Source organism: Canis aureus, chromosome 33 (genome assembly GCF_053574225.1).
Source record: "Canis aureus isolate CA01 chromosome 33, VMU_Caureus_v.1.0, whole genome shotgun sequence".
Taxonomy (NCBI): Eukaryota; Metazoa; Chordata; class Mammalia; order Carnivora; family Canidae; genus Canis; species Canis aureus.
The window spans coordinates 27,865,508-27,887,111 of record NC_135643.1 but is presented as its reverse complement, the minus strand read 5'-3'; the positions used below and the strand labels follow the sequence as shown (position 1 = coordinate 27,887,111).

The following is a 21,604-nucleotide window of genomic DNA, read 5'->3' as shown; positions in this document are numbered from 1 at the left end:
GAAGGATTCACTGGGTGAAAACTGGCTGTTAAGGGTGGGAGTTTCACAGAAAAGCCAATGACTTAGGGACTATCCAAACAAAATATTAGACTAGTTCAACATCCCTCTCCTATTCTTCAGGTCATCTGCCAAGAACACAGCTCTTATCTCATCATCAATTGGCAAAGAAGAATGTTCATAGGGACCCTCCCATAGGATATACACAATAGTAATCATAATAATCGGCAACTTTTACATTGCCTCAGGATGCCATCAAGTGGGATACTTTATTCCTTACAATATGCTTGTAACTCTTGTCTTTCTTTAATGTTTACTGTGACCAGGTGGTGGCTTAGCAGTGCCTCTAGTTCATCTCAAAGCAAACCCTCTATAGCCAAGAGGGCTGGAATCAGGATTTGAGACCCTTTCTGTGAGGCAGGAGTCTGCACTGTTATCTACTAGCGTATGCTGCCTCCACTGGAAATAACCACTCCTCTTAGAATTTGGGGGATTCTGTGCCTCACCTACTGACACAGAGCTCATGAGCATCAGAGCTGAAGTTAGTCTGTCTTTCATAACTATTTCTTCACACTAAGATTTACTGAGTCTTCTTTCCCTGAAAACATGTTAGTTAGTGTGGGAATTAGGGCTAGCAATGTATCACTGTCTTCTCAGTAGAGATTTCTCCTCATGGATTTCTTCCCAGGGGACAAAGTTGCCCAGTTAGTATTTGGACAACACTAACAAGAACAGCTTATCTGACTGTAACAGTTTATAAAGTTTACAAATAAATACTATGTCAGAGTGGGGTAAGAAAAGACTGTATAATGACCATAATTTGCTGTTTAGAAAAAAAAGCCACAAGGGTGCCTGGGGGCTCAGTCAGTTAAGAATCCGACTTTTGATTTTGGCTCAGGTCATGATTTCAGGGTTGTTAGATCAAGCACCACATCAGGCTTCATGCTCAGTGGTGAGTCTGTTTGAAGATTCTCTTCCTCAACCCTCCCCCTATATATATTCTCTCCCTAAAATAAATAAATAAACCTTAAAAATACCCCACAACTTTTAGTTTGTAAATTGGTTTCCATAAAAATGTCCTAAGTTGGAAAGATCTTTATTGCTTATTGGGTTGACATAATTATTAAGTTTTTAAAAAGGTACCTAATTGATGGTTTTCCTTTGCCCTCTTGTGTCCCAGGAGATTGACTGGTATCAACTACATTAGTAGGTTTCCTAAATCTCTAGTTCCTTGCTGGGTTTGGCTAAGGAAGACACTTGAAGAAGATCTGACAGTGAGAATACAGGGCTCTTGACTCTCTCTCTGATATGGCATAGTTTGGTAGTGGTTGTATTCCTCCATTAAAGGCCATAGATGGGGATGAGCACCCTTTTTCTGACTCCTCTCCAGGTTTCAGGGATGACTCCTACAGACAAAGAAATGTTAACTCCTATTAATTCTAGGCCTGAGTGCATCAACATCCCTTGGTGTTTTCCCTACTACTACCTACACCATTATAAATTCACCTTCATCAATCTCTCCCCAGTGACCTGTCTCTGTCTGCCATCTGTTTCCTGCCAGGACCCTGACTGATACTTGACCTAGGTATAAATGTTGATCTGCTTTTCCTTTTCACTGTTCTCCTTCACAGTCTTTGAAAGTCAAGATGTAACATCATAAAGATGGCAAATTATCAAGTCCAGGGCTTCATCTGGCTTCCATTCATGTTTAGTGTTGTCTACTAAACACTTGAATTTAGTATGATGGCTTGTATCCTAATTTTAGGAAAATTTGTACTATTTGCTAACGTTGAGAAAATGGAAAGTTCTTACATAAAAATCTGTATTTCCAGATCAGCCTGAAAAACAAGACAAAACAAAACACTGCGAGCTATAGGAAAATTCTGGTCCTGAATTTCTGGCAATGATTGACTAGATTGCCAATGATTGACTAGAGCTAAGAGGGGCTGGAGTTCTCTAACCTCTAACTCTTTGTAGTTTCCATCTCTCTCTGGTGTTTTGAGCATCCATTGCTATATGTGTGTATTTTATTATGGTTGGCCTTTTTTTTCTTATACGTTTAGAGAAAAGAGAAATGTCACATTCCTCTACTCCAATAACCAGTCTCCCACTACCTCAGAATATCTTCTAAATCCAGTGTGACCTGGACTCTGCTTACCTTCTTGACCTGTCTCCTATCTCTCTCCCCTTTGGCGCTCCATCTTAGATGAGTTTATTTTCTCTTTCCTGAGCCCACCAAGATTGTTCCTATCAAACTCACCTTTTGCCCTAGTATAGTTTCCATACACATCCCCTCCATATGCTTCATAGAGGTCCATCAAATGCTCTCTCTTCAAAAAGGTCTTCTCTCTAGAACATAAAAGTCTCCATTTTGAGAGGATCTACCATGTATGCTCACAACTCTAGTATCTTATTCTTTCTTCTGGATCCTCTACCAGTAAATCCATAAATTGTAGTTGCAAGTGAACTAATACCACATGACCTCTCCCTGGTCCAGATTGCAAATGTTGCTTCAGCTCTGGGATTAAGAGGTAGAAGACTTATTGTGCAGTATTAAAACCAGATGGTGTTATTTTAATTAGAGTAATGGGGGTTTTTAATCAGGAAAAGTGCACTAACAAAGCCAGGATATATCATCATGACCATTTAAAAAATCGGCAAAGAATTGCAAAGTCATTATTTTAGAATATCCCTGAAGTTTTTCTGTAGAAACATGTTTCCATTAACATGTATTTGCAAGTCTTTTCCAAAATTCCTTCCCTAAGCTTTTATTTTTTTAACTCTTTCTATGAAGAGACAAAACCACAAATATCTTAAGGGGCACATAAGCATGCTTCATTTGGGGGTGTGGGTGTGTATTGTGTGTATTTCTGCATGCCTAAGGTGCGTTCTCCTCAAAAATAAATAAAATAAAAGACAAAAACTCCCTTTGGAACCATTCACCATAAGAGATCCCTATGAGAAAAGTGAAATTTAATTTGGGAGGGATGAATGGAACAATCTGGTCCCATAAGTAGTGCAATATACTTAGCTCCATTCCAATCATTTTAATAACTCACGCCCACTCTTTATCCCTTTCACTTGCCTGTGTTTTAGCACTTCTATGTATACCTCCAGAGACCCCAGCATTCTTTCCATGTTTCTGACACTTGTGCTTATACGTATTGGGGCTGATCCTCTCTCCTCCATTAGATTTTAAATTTATGGTGCACCAAGAACTTTATAACTCCCCACTTTACTTAGTAGCCCCACAGCTGAAGCCTCACCTCTTTCATGAACTCTCCCTTAGACCCTTCTGACCCATGCTGATCCTGTCCTTCTCCAAAATCATATTGCAGTTTTCACTGCATCACATCCCACAGCACTTTCTGTAATAACATGTGCTGAGCACTTGTTAGATGACACACACTTTTCTCTGTGCTTTATATGCATTACTAAATTTAATTCTGATAATAACCTTGTGCATCAGGTACTATTCTTTACACCAATCCAATGGACCAGATTAAGACATTTGAACAAGCCATACAGCTAGTAAATGCTATCCTCATCAAGTTTTCTGAATCTAGAACATTCTTTTTAACCATTCTGCTTCATCATGTTACACAATCTCCTTCATATATAATGCTTATTCATTTATGAATTATGTCCTATAAATTAGTTGAGTCTCAGCCAAATATCATACAACTCCTGCAGTGCCCAGATCTCACTTGGGAGGTACTCAATAAATACATCTGAGTGAATTCAGAAGCAGTATTGGTAACTAAGCTGTCTCCTGAAAGTCTCTATGTCAACTCACCTATCTGCATGTAGCCAACTCTTTAAAATCTATAAGATTTTAACATTTCTGTTTTGAGATCATCAGGATATTTGAAGGAAATGGATACATGCTATGTAATTAAAGTTAACATTTTTAGGATCTAAGGAAAAAGAAGTAAACCTGCAAAACTACCCATGCACCAACCTGACCAGAAAAAAAATATTCTTTTCTGCTGTAGACTGAGTCTGAGTACTAGAAATACTTCATCTTAATTTATGCTGTGGAAGGAAACAGAGATGACAAGAGACAGAAGAGAAAAAGGAACCATTATTTATTAAGCTTCTTTTTATCTTATTACCTAAATTTAAAACTGTATTTTAAAACAATTTAAAGGAGTCAATCATGGGAAACCAATGTAATTGGTTTCCTTTCTCTGTCCTTGTGCAGGACTCCTTAGAATCCCATAGTATTGACAGACTGACTTCAGGGTGTTAAAAAATGTTAAGAAATTCTTTGTAAAATGCTGTGTGTGTCTGTTATTCTGTGGTTGAAAGGGCTCATTATGTTTATCAGTTCCTCAAAGGAACTTTGACCAGTAAGATCTACTGCTCTCCTGATGACTATAATATATTCTACATAACCTGAAAGTTGTTCATTTGTCCATAATCAAGAAGAAAAAATAATATCGAACTTCTATGAAAGCAAATTTTCAGTTTTAATATAAGGAACGTGAAAACGAAGAATACTGTTCATATTTGACAGCAGCAGTTCTCAGGACACTATGAAAAACGATTGAAGACCGTTCAAGTGCTTTTGTTTACGTGGGCTGTATCTATTAATACTTACCACATTAGGAAGAAAAACGAACTTGTTTTAAGCATACACGAGCACACATTCCATTAACTTTCAGAGAGATGGCGCCAACAGAGTCACAGTCACACAGCCTCTGGAAAACTCCACTGTGATCATGAGAGAATGAAATTAAAAAAGCAAATGATATTTTTGCCTTATTATGAAATAATTTCATTTAGCAGCTCCCCAAAGAGTCTAAAGGATCCTCATGTATACTCAGGCAACATTTTGAGAAGGACTAATTTAGAGAAACTAAAATCTTATAACTGATACCATTTTCCCATTTCATTTTGGCTTTTTGGAAAGGTAAGATCCAAATATGATACTCATCTCTGGGAAATGGGGGAACTTTTATGAAACCGTTAATGCTAATCCTCACTCTAACTTCATCCCTTATTTCCTCTTTGCTTTATTTACTTTTATCATACATTTATTTCACCTTACTACACCGTGTACACAATCGTTTTTTAAAACAATTTATTTTGAAATCACTAAGTTCAGTGTGATGACACTATTAGAAAACTTGTAACTTTACCAAGTTAAAAAAATTGTGTAATGGAATGATTTTAAAGCTAGAAGGGGTTTTGATGTTTTAGCCAAATCTCATCTTTATATAGGGGAGGAAAATAAAGTAATGTTTTTGCTTCAGTTTCCCTAACTTAAGTAGGGATTTTTTTTTTAAGTTCTTTATTCCTTGAATATAGAAATTACCTTGATAGAAATACAAGGTCGCATATTTTTATTGTTAACAGTGATGAATATTTGATAATTCTCTTACACAAATGGACTATGATGCCATTTATCTCATGAGTGTTTGACATATAAGGGCAAATGTTAAATATGGCAGAAAAATTGGGGTCCTGAGTGGGAGCCATTACAACAGAAGCAACTAGTGTCTGTGTCTGTGTAGTTCGTCATTGACAACAAAATACCGTGTCTTTCGCATGCAACTGGTGGCTCTCTCTTCCTGCCAGTAGGCCATTGTTAAAGATAAATGTTTGAAAACAGGAGATTTCTCCCATGAAACCATAAATCTGTGTTTGTGGTATTGTCTAATCTCTGTTGTGGGAATGGATCTGACATCGCCATCTGAAAATTATGACTTCTTTCAACTCAAAACCAGGATGCAGATGACGATGAAGAAAAATTTCCTCTATATTCAGGCAAATGTCACAATTGTGTATAATTCTGTTACCCATGTTGAGAGGCAAATGGGCTTAGGGTTTACTATTCTTTAATTAGATTTATCTTCCAAAAGATGTCATGGTTTATGTGCTCACTAAAGCAACCAAACTGAGCCCTTACTTCCTCTCTAGCTAATCCTGGGCTGGAGAATGCAAATGTCATCACTGTAATATTACCAGTCATGGAAACAACCCAGAAAAGAAGATTTTCATCCGGGGGTTCAAATCAAGTCCATATTTCCAGGTCCCCAATCACTTCCCCATGTTCTTTCATCAAACATTTCCAGTGTGCATCACACCTTGCTGGAAATATCCTTTAAATTCCACTTGTCAGAGTGATATGATGCAAAAGTTGTGCTTTATCGTAGGAAAACAACCTGCCACCTACTTATTTGTGCACGCTTCCTTCCTTCTTTGACAACATCCTCCAGGAAAATAGTATTACTTTAGTTATCCTCTCTTCTCCCTCCTCCTCGTCCTCCTCATCCTCCTCCTCCTCCTCCTCTTCTTTTCTCCTTCTCCTTCTCCTTCTCCTTCTCCTTCTCCTTCTCCTTCTCCTTCCTTCTAATATCTGAGCATATGTTGGAAGCAATGACATCATGTATTAACCTTCCTCTCTCAAAGAGCACACATCTTTCAGGCCAGATGCTTGGAGCAAACATTAAACATGCATCCTACCACTTCCCCAAACATGGGTAACCATCTACATATCATCACAGAGAAGTTCACATGGAGATTACTCCATATAATGTCTGATGGTGTAGGTAGGAATAGAAGCCAGAGCCTCAGCTCTCTGTGGTGTTCCACCTAGAAAGCATCAGGCCTATTTCTTCAGAAAAGCAATAAAGCACACCCTGGGAACAGGCCAAAGATTTGGCTAAGAGGAGGATGGGTCAGGACTTCCCCAGCCTCGAGTGAGCACACTTCCTGATACCGTCACAATGGTTCTTAGGCGAGTGAGTGTGACCTTTGCTGAACAACTATTTCTATTGACACAGAGACGATTCTGCTCTGTGTTTGATAGTAATGTGGAGGCAATTTTCTTATTTCAAAAAAGAGAGGTCAAAGCTGGAGGAGAAGTGCTACTCTCTCTGGAAAATCTCAAACATGTTCTTGATCTGTAAAACAAACCTAAATGAACAAACAAAAAACCCATTGTGAACCTCTATAAACATCAGGAAAAAAATATATATATTCACTTTTCTTTCCATGAATTACATTTTTGTTGCTGTGGATTGAATTAGATATTTCGGGCAGCCACTTTAGGTGGTACTGCTAAAAACAAAGTATTCTGAATTTATTCAGACCTTAAAATCTGAAAGCATCAGTACACCCCTCTTCCATTATGTCTTCTCTATGCCTTTCAATTCACCAGCAGGTTTTAGCTCAGCATCATTAGGGAGAAAAGATTCAGTTAAAAGGAAAACATAATTTGTTTTCTATCTGTATTTCCAACACAAAGTAAGTTCTCAGTAAGTATTTATTGACTATAATAATGAAAATTGTTGTCAAAACACTTGACTATGAAGGATGGCTATGCTGGATTTATGGTGGGGGGGATACATTTTTAGGAAGAAGAGAGTAGTTTATGGGATACTACAGAATAATTTGATAATATTTTGCAGCAAAAATATTTTGAGATATATTATTACTCATGCAGTCATAGGTAACTTAATACTGAATTTAATGTTGAACTTGATTTTACTTTCTCATCCTGCACAATTATTCTCCATTGGCCTTACTCTAATTATCCAAGGCAATGAAGCCACAGTGTCTATTTAAGTTTTACTTTTTCAGAAAGGCAAGACCCAAAGGAGGAATCAGAAATTTTTTCTTATATCCATGCAGTATGAGAGTCAGATTTTAAAGTTACTTTTTGTTTTTTTCAGTAAAATTTTTCTATAAATTAACTCCTCTTAAATAAGTTTAAAAATTTTCAACTTAAATAATTATGATCATATAGAGATAAACACACATTTGTCAAGTCAGTGGTCTAGAATCCTGTAGTATACAGTGATATACAAATGTGCATTAAGAAGTGATAAATACAAGTTAATTACTAGAACAATGGGAAGGGGTCAGAAGGAAAGGAAAAAAAAATCAAAATAATTTTTAAGTTAGTAACCTTTCACCTGACTCACACTGGTTGGAATCCAATATTGACCAGAGGGACAGGAATTCATTCTGATGATGTGATGGTAAAAAGTTGTTAGTTCAATGAGTCTGGTGGTCTTGGCACTATTCCCAGAGAACTAGAGTTCCCAGTATGTAACCGAAGGACAACTTTGGTCCAACTGGCAGGCAGTCTTTGTTGTGTCAAAAAAGACTCAGGGTAGAAATGGCCTATTGGGACACATCTTTTCCTTCCTACTGACAAGCTTCATCTCTGAATGAGTGGAAGGAACTCTGGTGGTCACCTCTAGAGAAGTAGTGGCCAGGACCCTATTCTCAGTCTGACCTGGGATTTCAGTGGACTTGGGTTTTGAAGGAGTACTTCCCAAAACCTAATGCTGTCTCTTTGGGAAACATAAAGAAACATAAAATTTATCACTTGGAAAGATAGAATGATTTCATGTGCAGCCTTCATATCAGAGTCCTCAAGGAGAAGTGATGAATAAGCTGAGAAATTTTATTCAGCAGAACTATTCCCTTGGGTATGGGAAAGAGTGAGCCACGGTCATCTTTATTAGAAATTGTGCACCTGAAGGTTCCCAGACAGAGTGAGAGAACATGCACAACCCCACTGTAAAACACTTTTTAAAAATCTTTAGGATGCATTAGTGCGTTAATACACAGGGGTTTAACTCTGATTGCCTGATATGGAAATCCCAGCTGCTCATCTTTAAAAGTGAACACTTTCCATTATAAAGTGTTTTGGGGTTTTTTGTGCTGGTTTTCCTCTTTCTTTTAATTTGTGGTATTCATTTATAGAGTCCTTATGTGGTCCCCATGGTTTCTAAAATTACTAAAGAAAAAAAAAAAGTAACTCTTCCCAAAGTCATTGTAAGTAGCTGGGGTGATTGATTCTTGTCCATGGACTAAGCTCCAAAAATATATGCAAAGAAATGCAAGATCAGTTATGGTGAAGTGATTCTAGTCTCTATAATTGTACCATTCCATTGGTGTTCCAATCCAAATGGATTATCTACAAGCAAATGATGCAAAGTTCAGAAGTTCCTTGGAGGGGTTCAGTCTCAGTGTGAGAAGAATGCAGGCAATCAGAAAAAAAAATTTACAAAAGCAATTCTATAATAGAGAGGAAAAGGAGCCCATAGACAATATTCAGACACAAAAACATTATGCAAGAAGGTATGACAATCCAGTCAGCTTCTCCAACTTGTATTTTATTTGGCCTGTTGGTAAAATCTGATACTGTTTTTTATGCCCTCTGTCTTGAAATTTCTCTTTTCTTGATTTCCACATTAATCTCCTATACAAGCTTCTACTCTGTTATCTTTCCAATTGGAAAATTTGATTTCTTGGGGGAAACTTAGATCCTCTTTCCTTCACATTTTATAGACTCTCCCAGGAAATCCTGTCCTATCCTTAGGCTTTAGATTTCACCCACTTGACAGTAACTCCTAATTGATCAGAGCTCATTCAGAGGCTAGTGACAGAAATTCAAAATAAGCCAAATGATTTTTTTCAAAGGTTATTTATTGGCTGAAACAACCAAAAAGCCTAGGCATAGTTATTATAAAGATGTTCAATGTATATATTTATTTAACAAGCTTTTATTGAAGATCTATAAGCCAAGTATTATTTAAGGATCAGGGATAGAAAAGTGAATTAAATAGACAACAATCTCTGACATCATGTAGTTAACAACATAATAATTTGAAAAGCAGTCAAAATATGTTAGATGCTGGTAAGTAATAGGGAAAGAAATAAGACATAGAAGGAGATAGGGAGGGCTGGGATAGAGTAGGGTTACTATTTTCAGTAGTTAGGACAAAATTTCACTGAGAAAGTAATATTTGACTCAAGATCTTCTGAAGGATCTGAAGTGTCAGCCATGTGGCTAGCTGGACAAAGAGTTTCTAGGTAGAGGGAATGGCAAGTGCAAATACCTTAAGGTAGAGGGTCCGAGAACTGAAAAGAATCCAGATAGCAGCAGAAAAAGGGAGTACAAAGATAGTCATAGATGAAAGTATAGAGCTAGCCAGTGGGCAGACTGTGCAGAGCCTTTTGGGCCTTTGTAAGGACCTTATCTCTTTACTCCAAATGAAATCTGACTTGTTGCTATGTTTTGAGGAGAAGAGCATTGTGATCTGACCTACATTTTGACAAAATTATTCTGTTGTCTGGTATAAAGGAAGCTACGTTGGAATCAGGAAGACCAGTTGATAAATGTATCACCCCAAAACTCAGTGTTAAAAACCATAAGTATTAATTATCACCCATGCATCTTTATGCAGTCTGGATGTCTTTTTGGGGGGGAGCTCTAGTGTGCCTACCCACATATCTGTAGTTGGCTGCTGAGTGGCTGGTTGATCTTGGCCATCCCACATTTTGGAAGATTGGCTGACTGTAGGTTGGCCTCTGGATGTCTGACTTCCCATCTTTGTGTTGTTTTAACCTCCACCAGGCTGACCTGGGCTTGTTCATGTGGTGGTGGCAGGGTTCCAAGAGATGGAGCAGGAATATGCCAAGCCTTTGTAAGCTGGTCACAGAACTGTCAGTCACCTCTGCTACATTCTGTTGGCCAAACCAAGTGAAAGGCCAGTCAAAATTCAAGGAGTGAGAACAGAATTCTATCAGCTTATGGCAAAAGCAGTAAAATCATATTGCAGAGGGCATACTGGGAGGCCAATGATCCATAACAGAGTATTATAAAAAGAAATAGGCAGTTGAATTCTCTATATTTTGAAGGTAGAGCCAAGAGAATTTGGCTGAAAAATTAAAGGTAGCATATGAGAGAAAGAGGAGTTGAGATTAACACAACTGTTCCTGTCTCAAACAATCAGAATGATGGAATTGCTGTTAACATGGAAAGAGAAGGTAGCAGGAGGAGAAATAACTTGTCCTTTCTATCAAGATTCTATTTTTAAGCTCTGATTTCCTTAGGCGCTCCTCATATCTAGGAAAAAAGTCATCAACAGCAGTTTCAGATATATATCTCTTTTCTGGATTAGCAGTTAAGTCAAAAATGAAAGATTCTTTGGACAATTGCTTTATTAGGAGCTCTGTACTGACTTCATGGATCATTTATGTCCTTTGGCCTTTCCAGAACCAATCACTATGACTATAATTACTCAGATATGGGTCATGTGTTCCCTCTCAGAGCCTGTGAAAGCTATTGGTCTTTTTTAATAACATTAGATTGAGAGTAGAGTAGTGGTTATTTCTCAGAGAAATGAGGATTCCATTGCTGGGGAGAATGGATGCCAAAACAACATGTGTCCATCACAAATCCAAAGCCTGTATCTATTACCGAGATCTCTTCTTATGCCCTTTATCTTTAAGATAACATCATTTGGATATTCCACAGGCACCTCCAGCCTGACTTATAGAAAACTGTACTCATTATCTTTCTACTTCCCTTGCAAACTCCAGATGATCCCTAATGTTTCTTACCACGGTGAATGGCACCATCATCCCTCTATTTGCCCAAGCAAGAAAGCTGGGAGTCATTTTTCATCACTACTTTCCCCCTACATTCAGTGAATCATGAAATCCCATAAATTCTCTATTAGCTATCTGTTAGAATATCTGTCAGTTTGGGGCCGTCATCCACAGGATTATTCCCTGGCTGATTATGTTGTCTTTATTCTCATTCCTAGCTAATCAATCCTTTATTCTAATTCATTTTTTTTGTGTCTGCAGACAGCAGTATTTCCACAACAAAAATAGTTATATGACTTCCTTGACTAATGTCCTATAATCAGTCCCTATTACTCTTAGAATAATACAGTTTGAAAGTTCCTTGTTTACATCTTATTTCCTGTTACTTTTTGCCACCCAGACTGTGTTCTCAGCATACTAAACATTTTCACTTCCTTAAGGAAACTGCCAATTCCTTCTTATCTTGGGCTATTGAACATTCTGTTTCTTTTCCCTGGAATACATATATTTCAAGATAGATCTCATTTCTTGTAGGAAATAATTTTGACCTTTCCTTCCACTGGTCCAGGATGATACTTGACCTCTATACCCTCCTTATCATAACTATTTTTACACTGCATTTTATTGACTATTTATTTGCTAGTCATCAGTCATTAGGTTTTAAATTTCACGAGTAATGATCATGTCTGTCTTGGCCACTATTTTCTCCCTTAGTAACTGGTTCATACTAGTCAGTTAAGGTTTCATTTGGATCCATGAATAGGAAACTCTGATTAAACCTTGTTGTAAAGAAAATCTTAATCATCACAGAATAAGAATAAACTTCATGAAACTTTGTTATGGTTGTGGTAGTGGCTGTTTTAGTATTATGGAATTACCTATCAGAAAAGATTCTATAGGAACCACCACAAAGACTAATCTGAAACACTGGAGAAACAGAAGAGAGAAGGGGAAAAATGTTATGACAGTGAGCCCACTTTTCAGAAAAGTTAAGATGGAAAAGTTCCCATTTCATTGGTTAGTATTTAGTGGAGGTAGCAGAAAATCAATGAGTGTTATAGAAAATTCATTATAACAATCATATCTTAGCCAGTTATGGGAGGAGTTGGGGAATGAAGGTCTGGAACATAGGCCAGGTACTCTAGAAGCCAAGAATATCCAGCTGCTAATGCTATTCCAGGCAGAGGGGAATTTATGGTGAAGCCGTGGGAAGCTCTTCTTTCTTATAGCAACCACTTCTGTGGAATCCCAACCAAATGTCTGCTGGTGGTCCTGAGGTTACTGTTGGCCAGCAGGACCTCATGTGGGGAAGATCTGAACATAGAGCAGAGGACATAGAGGATAAACCAGACCTGATGGGCATCTCTAAATCTGCCCCTAAAGACATCTGAGTGCAAAGATATCTGCTTCATCTCTGATTTATTTCTAGATTTTATTCAAATGTTTAACCTGGATCTATGAGAGAAGGACATTCTAGGAAATATATTTCCCACCTTAACAAATGTGACCAGCATCAACTACTGAATGCCGGATGCTTTATTTAGATGCTAGAGTCACTTGTGAATTTACTTTCCACCCAATCTGAATCTGGCAAAAAGCAGAGATTTAGACATTTAGTTGCCCTGTAGAGCAGGGTGACCCTGACTTAGACTTCACACTGAGCAGCTGGAGTGAAAAAGAATGGGTGGAAATGCCAAAAAGCCTAAGTATGAATGGCAAATAATCTTGAAAATCAAATAAATTCATGGCATATGGGGAAAAGAATGAGATCTAGTCTTAATTATAATGGTTTTAAAAATAGAAAACTTGCTGCCAAGAAATCAAGTACAAATATGTTTAGACTGGGTTTCAATTATGGGTTAGAAAATGTAATGAGTTAGAAACCTTGTATTTGTCTTATGGACTTGAGAAGCAAATTCAACATCTAATAGAAGGTGTCATATGAGCTAGTTAATTTAATTTTATTTTTTTTTGAGCTAGTTAATTTTAATATTGGGTGTCTGTTGCTCATGTTGAGGATGTGCGCTATAACATTGAATTATGTGTTGACACTTTCCTTCTTGAGCCTTATGTCTCACTTCTAGTGAGATCTCCTTTTCTTCCTCAACAAACTCCCTCCCCTAGCCAGAGTTTCTTGCCAGAGGATACTGGGAAAATATTTGACCTCAAAATACTCTCCCTGTAAAGATCGTGCCTTCCCCAGTGTTGCAGGCCGTCAAATTATTAAACAGAATATCTAACATGCCAGCCTTAAGTATTTGCACTCAGATGCTGTCACCAGTGTCCTGGCCTTTCAAAACACAAGCTATATCAAACAAGATGGCAAAGAGGCTCACCAAACCAACAACAAAAAGATCTCATAGAATATAACTTCTACTGCCCCTCTATACAAAGCCAATTTCTGGTAATTTTAGCACAGCTATTACATCCTGGCAACCAGTCAATAAAACTTTACATATATATTGAGATACAGTCTCAGAACCCTCTAACAGGTAAATGATAAACTTTAATGTTATCTGCATATTGAGATTAAATATAAATTCTCCAAAATCACTAAGATAGTACTTCATATAAACTACCTTAAAGAGATATCTCTCAAGTAGCTTCAAAGTCCACCTTTGTCATGTGTTTTCAAAGCCATTGCAGGAAGTTTTTAATGTTTCATCCAGGTCATTCCCACAACTGTTTCTGGGCATCTTACCCCAGGAGAATCTCCTTCTTTGTCCTTACTCTATTCTCTCAAATCAACATGCTTTAATACTGTCATTTAATTCCCTATCAGGGCCTGTCTGGCCATTTCTGGCTTTGTCTTTGTTAAGATTTTCTTCATGGGCATATACAAGCATAGGAGTGAGACCAGAAGATTTTGTGGAGAAAGAACCTTCCTTAATACAGATCCTTACTCATCTTCTGACTCATCCACAAGGCTAAAGGCTTAGAACTGTCTATTCTAATTACAATTAGTTTTTAATAGAACTGAAACAACTGTGTTGAGAAATGTCATTGGCACGTGACATTTCAGTTCAGTGGGGGGGAGGGGTGCTTGGCTTTAATACGATGCAGACACTAAAAAAGCTCACTATGTACAGTTCCTAAAAGTCATTTACAGAACAAACGATATATTATTTTCTATCAATATGATTATTTTAAGAGAGAATTTGGCAACTTTAGCTGAGTAGCTGACACTAACTGAAAGAAAATTTAAGATGGAAGTAGCTGCAGAATAATGAAGACATCATTCCCTGGAATTCATCTTTTCCCAGGAAGCCAATTGCCATCTTTGGATGAGTCTCAATGTCAGAAACTGATTTAACAAGAGGATAAAGAGCATAGGATATTAATGTATATGAAGTGGGAAGCATAAATTCAGATTTCAAAGCTGGAATTAATGCAGATATTATTATTTTTGGAAAGAGGGGTCTGAAACCTTTCTACTAAATTAAAGAAACAAAGTGGCACCCCAATTAATCATCAAACAAAGTGAGACCCACGATAGATGATAGATAGATAGATAGATACATAGATACATAGATACATAGATAGATAGATGATAGATAGATATATGGACAACTGAAACAGAAACTGGACTAACTCCTTGAACATATTCCATTGAAATACTTTAACACTTTCTCAACTGAAATAAAGGGAAAAAATATCACTATGTAAGCCAGTGCCCAATTCTATTTAGAGGCTACATTAAGTAACGCTGATACTATTTTATGAGTTAATCGTAGCACATGAGTTTAACTTTGGAGCTCCAGAAAATTAGATCCTCCTTTTAATAGGACGCTAAATGATCGTCCAGCAGAGGGCAATGGTGCTTGTGCACCGTTCAGCTCTGAACAGAGAAAGGGGAAGAGTGGGGAAGGAAGGAAAAGTGTGGCTCTGTAAACACGCACAGCACGATACAGTCAGACTTCATTATAAAATCTTCATGTTTGTTACTAATGAGATATAAGGCATTTCAACTCTTCAAGGTTTATTGAGATGTTGGTAGAACGAGTCCAGAAGCGGGGGAAATCAGCTTTTGAAATGCTTTATCTCAAATTACAGAATCGACCGCTGACTTAACAGTGGTGGGAATTATGCAGCTCTCTCTCGTAACCTTTTGAACTCTGTTTTTACTTTTTTCACTTAACACTTCAAAAAACCATCTTGACATATTGTTGTATGCAATATTAAAAATAGTGCTAACTGATACTTATTGGATGTTTCTAATTTTGTTAGATACTGTCTTAAGGTCTTTACGTATCCTGTATGCTCTGGACTGAACTTTGACGTTCCTGCAAAATTCATATGATGAAGTGTGATGGTATTAGGAGGGGAGGCTTTTAGGATGTTATCAGAATCAAATGAAGTTGTGAGGGTGGAGCCCCCTTAATGAGATCCGAGCCCTTAATAGAGTCAGGACAGAGCTTGTCTCCTCCCTCTGCTCTCTGCCGTGAGAGGCTACAAGGAGAACTAGCAGTCCAAAACCCCAGGGGAGGCCCTCACCAGAACCTGCCCATGCTAGCAACCGGATCTCAGACATCCAGCTTCCAGATAGTGAGAAATAAATTTCTATTATTTATAACCACCACCCAGTCTACGGTATTTTGTTAGAGCAGCCCAGACGGACTAAAATACTATATTAACGCATTATCTTCTCAGTAACTCTATTGTATATGTATTCTTATTTCTTTTTTAAAGGTGGAAAAACTGAGGTTAAGTAGCTTTTGTACTTCTAGCTTATCGCTTCTCACTCATGGATTGTATTTTAGAGCATTTCCTCCACCACATTCTACTTCTATATTTTTGTGTTGCAGAGGTCTAGATTGCCTCCAACTCCCCACTGTGGCAAGCTCTACTGCAGTGAACCCACTAAATTTTCCTCCTGTTCGGAACTATAAAACATATAGTCTTGCATGATTTCTTGGTCTATGATACAGCAATACTTAATTTCACAAAAGAACTGCCAACTATGTTCTAGAATGGCTATACCTGCTTACCGAGGGAATTCTTGGCTTCCGGTATTGGCATCAATATTTTAATATGTACCTTTTAAGTATTTATTGATTTGCATTTTGATCATTATTAATAAGTTGTGTCATTTCTCTAAAGAAACTTGTTGGCCTTTTGAATTTCCCATGTGTCATTCCAAAATAATAAATTCTATGTGGTAAAGTCCAGTTTTCACCTTAGGATTTCTCTTTTGAGATCTTATTCAAGAAGACTTCCCTAACCTTGGATCACAAAGATAAAACTTAATATTTTCTTCTCTTAGCCTATAGTTTTACCTTTCCCATTTAGGTTATAGACCACACAGCATTCACTTTTGTATACGGTGTATAGTTGGGAATTGAGCTGTGTTTTGTTTCCTCATGGTCAGCGGTTTTCCCAACACCACCTATTCCGTTTTTCTGTGGTAACAACTCATCATCTAAGTTCTCACATCCATATACATCTCCTTCTAAACTCTTGCTAGTGTTCTATTGCCAGTGGCTGGGGCAGTTTTCTGTTTTTATGCTAGTTTCATAATATTTTTATTCCTATGGCCTTATTATATTGTAATTTTGTAAAGTGCATTAGGGTATAAGTTACCAGCAGTGAAATTCAGCCTCTTAGGTAGAGTTCTATGGCTTTTGACAAACCTGTAAGTCAAAGTAACTGCCACCATAGCTGCGATAGAGAAAATAATTCCATCACTCCTCCTCCCCAAATACCCTGGTACTCCTTTGTAGTCAACAAATACTCCCAATGCAGACTCTGGTAACTGCTGATCTGTGTTTTGTCCCTCTAGAATGCCTTTTCCAAAATGTCACCTAAATGGATCATACACCATGTAGCCTTGTGAGAATAGCTTCTTGCACTTGGCATAATTCATTTCAGATGATCCAAGTCATGTGTATCAGTAACTTGTTTATTTTCACTGCTGAGTAGCAAGCCATCCTTTGGATAACCCACAATTTGTTTATGCATTCACCAGTTAAAGAAGGTTTGGGCCATTTTCCATTTTTTGTGATTGTGAGTAAAGCTACAATAAATACTTACATACATGTTTTTTCAAGAACAATATTGCTGGGTTATATGTTTAAGTGTATAATAAACTGCAGAACTATTTTCCGGAGTGGTGTAACGTATATTCTCAACAGCAAGCGGTGTATGAAACTTTCAGGTGTTCTGTGCTGTCTCCACCAACCGACATTGTCATTTCTCTCTTCTTTCATCCCCTTTCTTTTTGTTCTTGTCTTTGGTTCTTCTCTTTGATCTTGTGTTTCTATAGGTAAATACTAGTAATGATTATATTTTATTTTTCCATTATGACTAATGTTATCAGGCATTTTCTCATGTGTTTTCTTGCTATCCTTTTATCTTCTTTTGTGAAGTCTGTTGAAACTCTTTGCCTCCCCTCTTTTATTGGATTGTCTGTTTACTTACTATTATGTTTGAGAGCTATTTATACAGTCTGGACACATATGGGTTTTCAGGTACATGTTTTACAAGTATTTTTGGTCAGTTTATGGCTTGACATTTATTTTCCTAATGTTCTTAGAAAAGCAGAAATTTTTTATTTTGAATAAGTCTAAAATATCAAATTTGACTTTTATAGATAGTACTCTTGCAGAGGTTTGTAAGAAATATTTGTCTATCTCAAAGTCACAAAGATTTTTTTATGTTTTATTCTAAAAGTTTTATAGTTTTGAGTTTTACGATGAGACGCTCAGTCTATTTTAAATTAATTCTGTATATGTTGGGAGGTATGGGCCAAGGCTTATCTTTCTGCATACTTTATCTGAATGTTCCAGTGCCCTTCATTGAAAGGACTGTCCTGGTTCATTAAATTTTCTCTGTACCTTTCTTGAGAATAATTGACCATTTGTGTGAGTCTGTTTCTGGATTCTCTATTGTGTTCCTCTGTTCTAGATTACTCTACTTCTGCTGATACCACACAGCCTTGATTAATGTAGCCTTAGAGTAAATCTTGAAATCAAATATTGTGTATCCATTTCCCTCCTATTTTCAAAATAGTTTTGAATTTTCTAGTTGCTTATGCCTTTCTACTTTAAGATAAGTTTCTATTTCTGGATAAATTTCCATCTCTAAAATTTCTGGAATTTTTATTGGGATTACAATGAGTGTACAGATCAAACTGGGGAGAATTACTGTTTGGCAACATTGTGTCTTTTGCTCTGTGAATGGAATGGGTCTGGGCAGATTTAGTTCCTTTCCCATAGCACAGCCATGATTGTTCCTCAAGCTTGCACTACTGGTAGGACCTTTCTTACTTTCCTAACTGGCTTTTAATTTTTCTTGGGAATGCCCTTGAAGTCTGTGCAGAAGAGTCTACAAGTTCGTGGAAATTCTGTGGTACCTGCAGTTTCCAACTTGCCATTCATACTAACTCAAGGATTTTATATCTTCACAGTTGCCCACATTTGGCAAGTATCAGTACTTATCAGTATATATTTAGCATATATCAGTACTTAATTCTTTTTTATGGAAGAACAATATTCCATTGGGTGGATATACCACATTTTGTTTATCTACTCATCTGTTGATGAACATTTCCCCTCAACTTTTGGTTATTATGCATAGCGCTGCTATGAATATTCATGTACAAGTGTTTGTTTGAGTACCTGTTTTCAATTCTTGACTTTCTATCTTAGAGAAGTAGAATTACTGGGTCATTGCTAATTCTATATTTAACTCTTTGAAGAAATGCCAGGTTGTTTTCTACAACAGCTGTACCATTTTATACTTCAACTAGCCAGGTATGATGGTTCCAACTTTTCCATATCCTCTCCAAAACCTGTTATTTTTTATTTTCCTTCTTATAACCATCCTAGTGAATGTGAATTGGTATCTCTTTGTGGCTTCGATTTACATTTCCTTAATGAACTGTATCTTTTCATTTTCTTTCTTTAAGATTTTTAGTGTTTTTCTCTAAGAAATTTTGTCTCTTATTTACTTTAAAATTTTCTTATTTTTAATAAAATGATATACTTTTAAATTTCTAAGTGGAATCTCATTTTAAAATTTATTTTCTAGCTGTTTATTGCTAATAATGTCATTGATTTCCTAAGGTTAGCTTTAATCCAGGTGAACTTTCTAATTATTATTAACAAATTGTTTATTGAGTTATCATATAAATTTTTTTCTCTTCCCTGATGATCCTTATATCCCTTCTGTCTGTTTCTTAAATGCTTGGTGTTTTGGTCCATTTGGGCTGCTGTAACAAAATACCACAAGCAGAATAGCTTATCAATAGCAGAAATTTACTGCTTGTGGTTCTGAATGGAGGAAGTCCAAAATCAGGGCAGTAGCATAGTCAGATAAGGGTTCTTTTCTGAGTTGCAGAATTCTCATTGTGTCTTCACGTGACATAAGGTGGCAAGGGGGCTCTTTGAGATCTCTTTCCTAAGGGCATTAAATGTCATTCTTGGAGGGTTCTGCCCTTGTGACTTAATAACCTCCCAAAAGTCTTACCTACTAATACCATCACATTGTACATTCAGATTTCAAAATTTCAATTTGTTTTGGGGGGAGAGAATGTGAACATTCAGACCATAGCAATTGGTGAGAATCTTTAATATTATGCTAAAAAGTAATGGTGGTGATGAACATCAATATCATATTCCTGGTCTTATGCATCTCAATTCATCTATATTTCCTCCTTTAAGAAGGATGCTTTCTGTAGGTTTAAGTATACAGATTTTTATTGTTACAAAGGTTCAATCTATTCCTTGTCTTCTAAGATTTTTAAATCATATATAATTTATGAAATGCTTTATATGAATTTTTTAAAAATATTTTTTATTTATTCATGAGGCACACACACACACACACACACACACACACAGAGAGAGAGAGAGAGAGAGAGAGAGAGAGAGAGAGGCAGAGACACAGGCAGAGGAAGAAAAGGCTCCATGCAGGGAGCCCAACATGGGACTCGATCCCAGGTCTCCAGGATCACACCCTGGGCTGAAGGTGTCGCTAAACTGCTGAGCCACCCGGGCTGCCTTATATGCATTTGTAATACTCAATTATGTGGTAAAAATGAAGGCAGTTTTAAACAATAATGATAGAGCATGATGTTGAACCACCCTTAGTTTCCTAGTATACTTTGGACTCAATTACATAAAGCTTACCTAAGGTATATATTCTAGATTAAAATAGAAATGGTCTATTATACACTTTTCTTTAACTATTCTTAGCTGGTTTTAGAGTATTCTTTAGGTTTTACAAGGCTATCTGGTTTTGTGCTAGCCTTATAAAACTTATTAATGAACTTTCTCTCTTTAAATTTAAATATTTTATTTATTTATTTGACAGAGAGAGCACAAGCAGGGGGACTGGCCGGGAAAGCTGAGCAGGAGCTCACTCACTTTGGGGCTCAATCCCAGGATCCAGATATCATGACCTGAGCCAAAAGCAGACGCTTAACCAACTAAGCCATGCAGGAGCCCCTGAACTTCCCCTCTGGAAACAAAACACATGAGGTATATATCTCTGTTTATTGAAAGTTCAACAAAACCCAGCTATAAAGCAATACAGTTCTGGGGTTTTGGTGGGATTTCAGAGGTAGGAAAGGAGGAAAATGGTGTGTCTTTCGCTTATCATTTCCAGTTCTTTCATTAATTCAAGTTTTCTATCCAGGGCATGGCTTTATCATTTCTAGCATTAAAAAATAACAACCTTATACACACCATTGGTAATGTGGCTGTCAGTTTGTAGATGAAGAGATTGAGGCCATGGCTACTGGGTGCATCCATGACAGTTCTCTGGTATATTTCTGGAAAAAAAAATTTAAACAAGCATCACTTCTAGATTGTGGTGATAGCATTTAAATCCCTGGGATCTGAGCCCAGTAAACAGACAGAAGCCTCTGTAAACATGGTTTTCAGGGTCATTTCATTTGATTTTCACAACCGGTCGTGAGGCATATAAGGTGGAGTTTAATGTTCCTTATTTTTAGAGGAGAGAGAGAAACAACAAAAGCAACAATGACCAGAGAGAGAAAATGACTTGCCCAAGCCCACAGAACTGCTTGTTGATAGAACAAAAAAATCTGTCCTGAGTCTTCCTACATGTTATTCATTTCAGCAAATATTTACTTGGCCTGTTTGGAGCACTTGCTCAGATGAGAGGGAATATTAGCATATATTCCTTTTTTATCTTAATAAATCTTACCACAGTTTTGACTTTTTCATCAATCTTTCACTTTGGTATTATTCTTCTCTTCTACTTATTTAAATGAGTTTTGCTTTTA

General features: G+C 37.0%; 1 long non-coding RNA gene across 1 annotated transcript in view; it reads right to left on the bottom strand.

The window, feature by feature from the left end:
• Positions 1–1,119: 1,119 nt before the first annotated feature.
• Positions 1,120–21,604, bottom strand: part of LOC144303821 (uncharacterized) — a 21,708-nt gene continuing 1,223 nt past the window's right edge. The window contains exons 2-4 of the long non-coding RNA XR_013370790.1: positions 21,042–21,127; positions 2,258–2,346; positions 1,120–1,403 (exon numbers count right to left, since the gene is read on the bottom strand). This is a non-coding gene — a long non-coding RNA (uncharacterized LOC144303821). The remainder of the gene's footprint in view (positions 1,404–2,257; positions 2,347–21,041; positions 21,128–21,604) is intronic.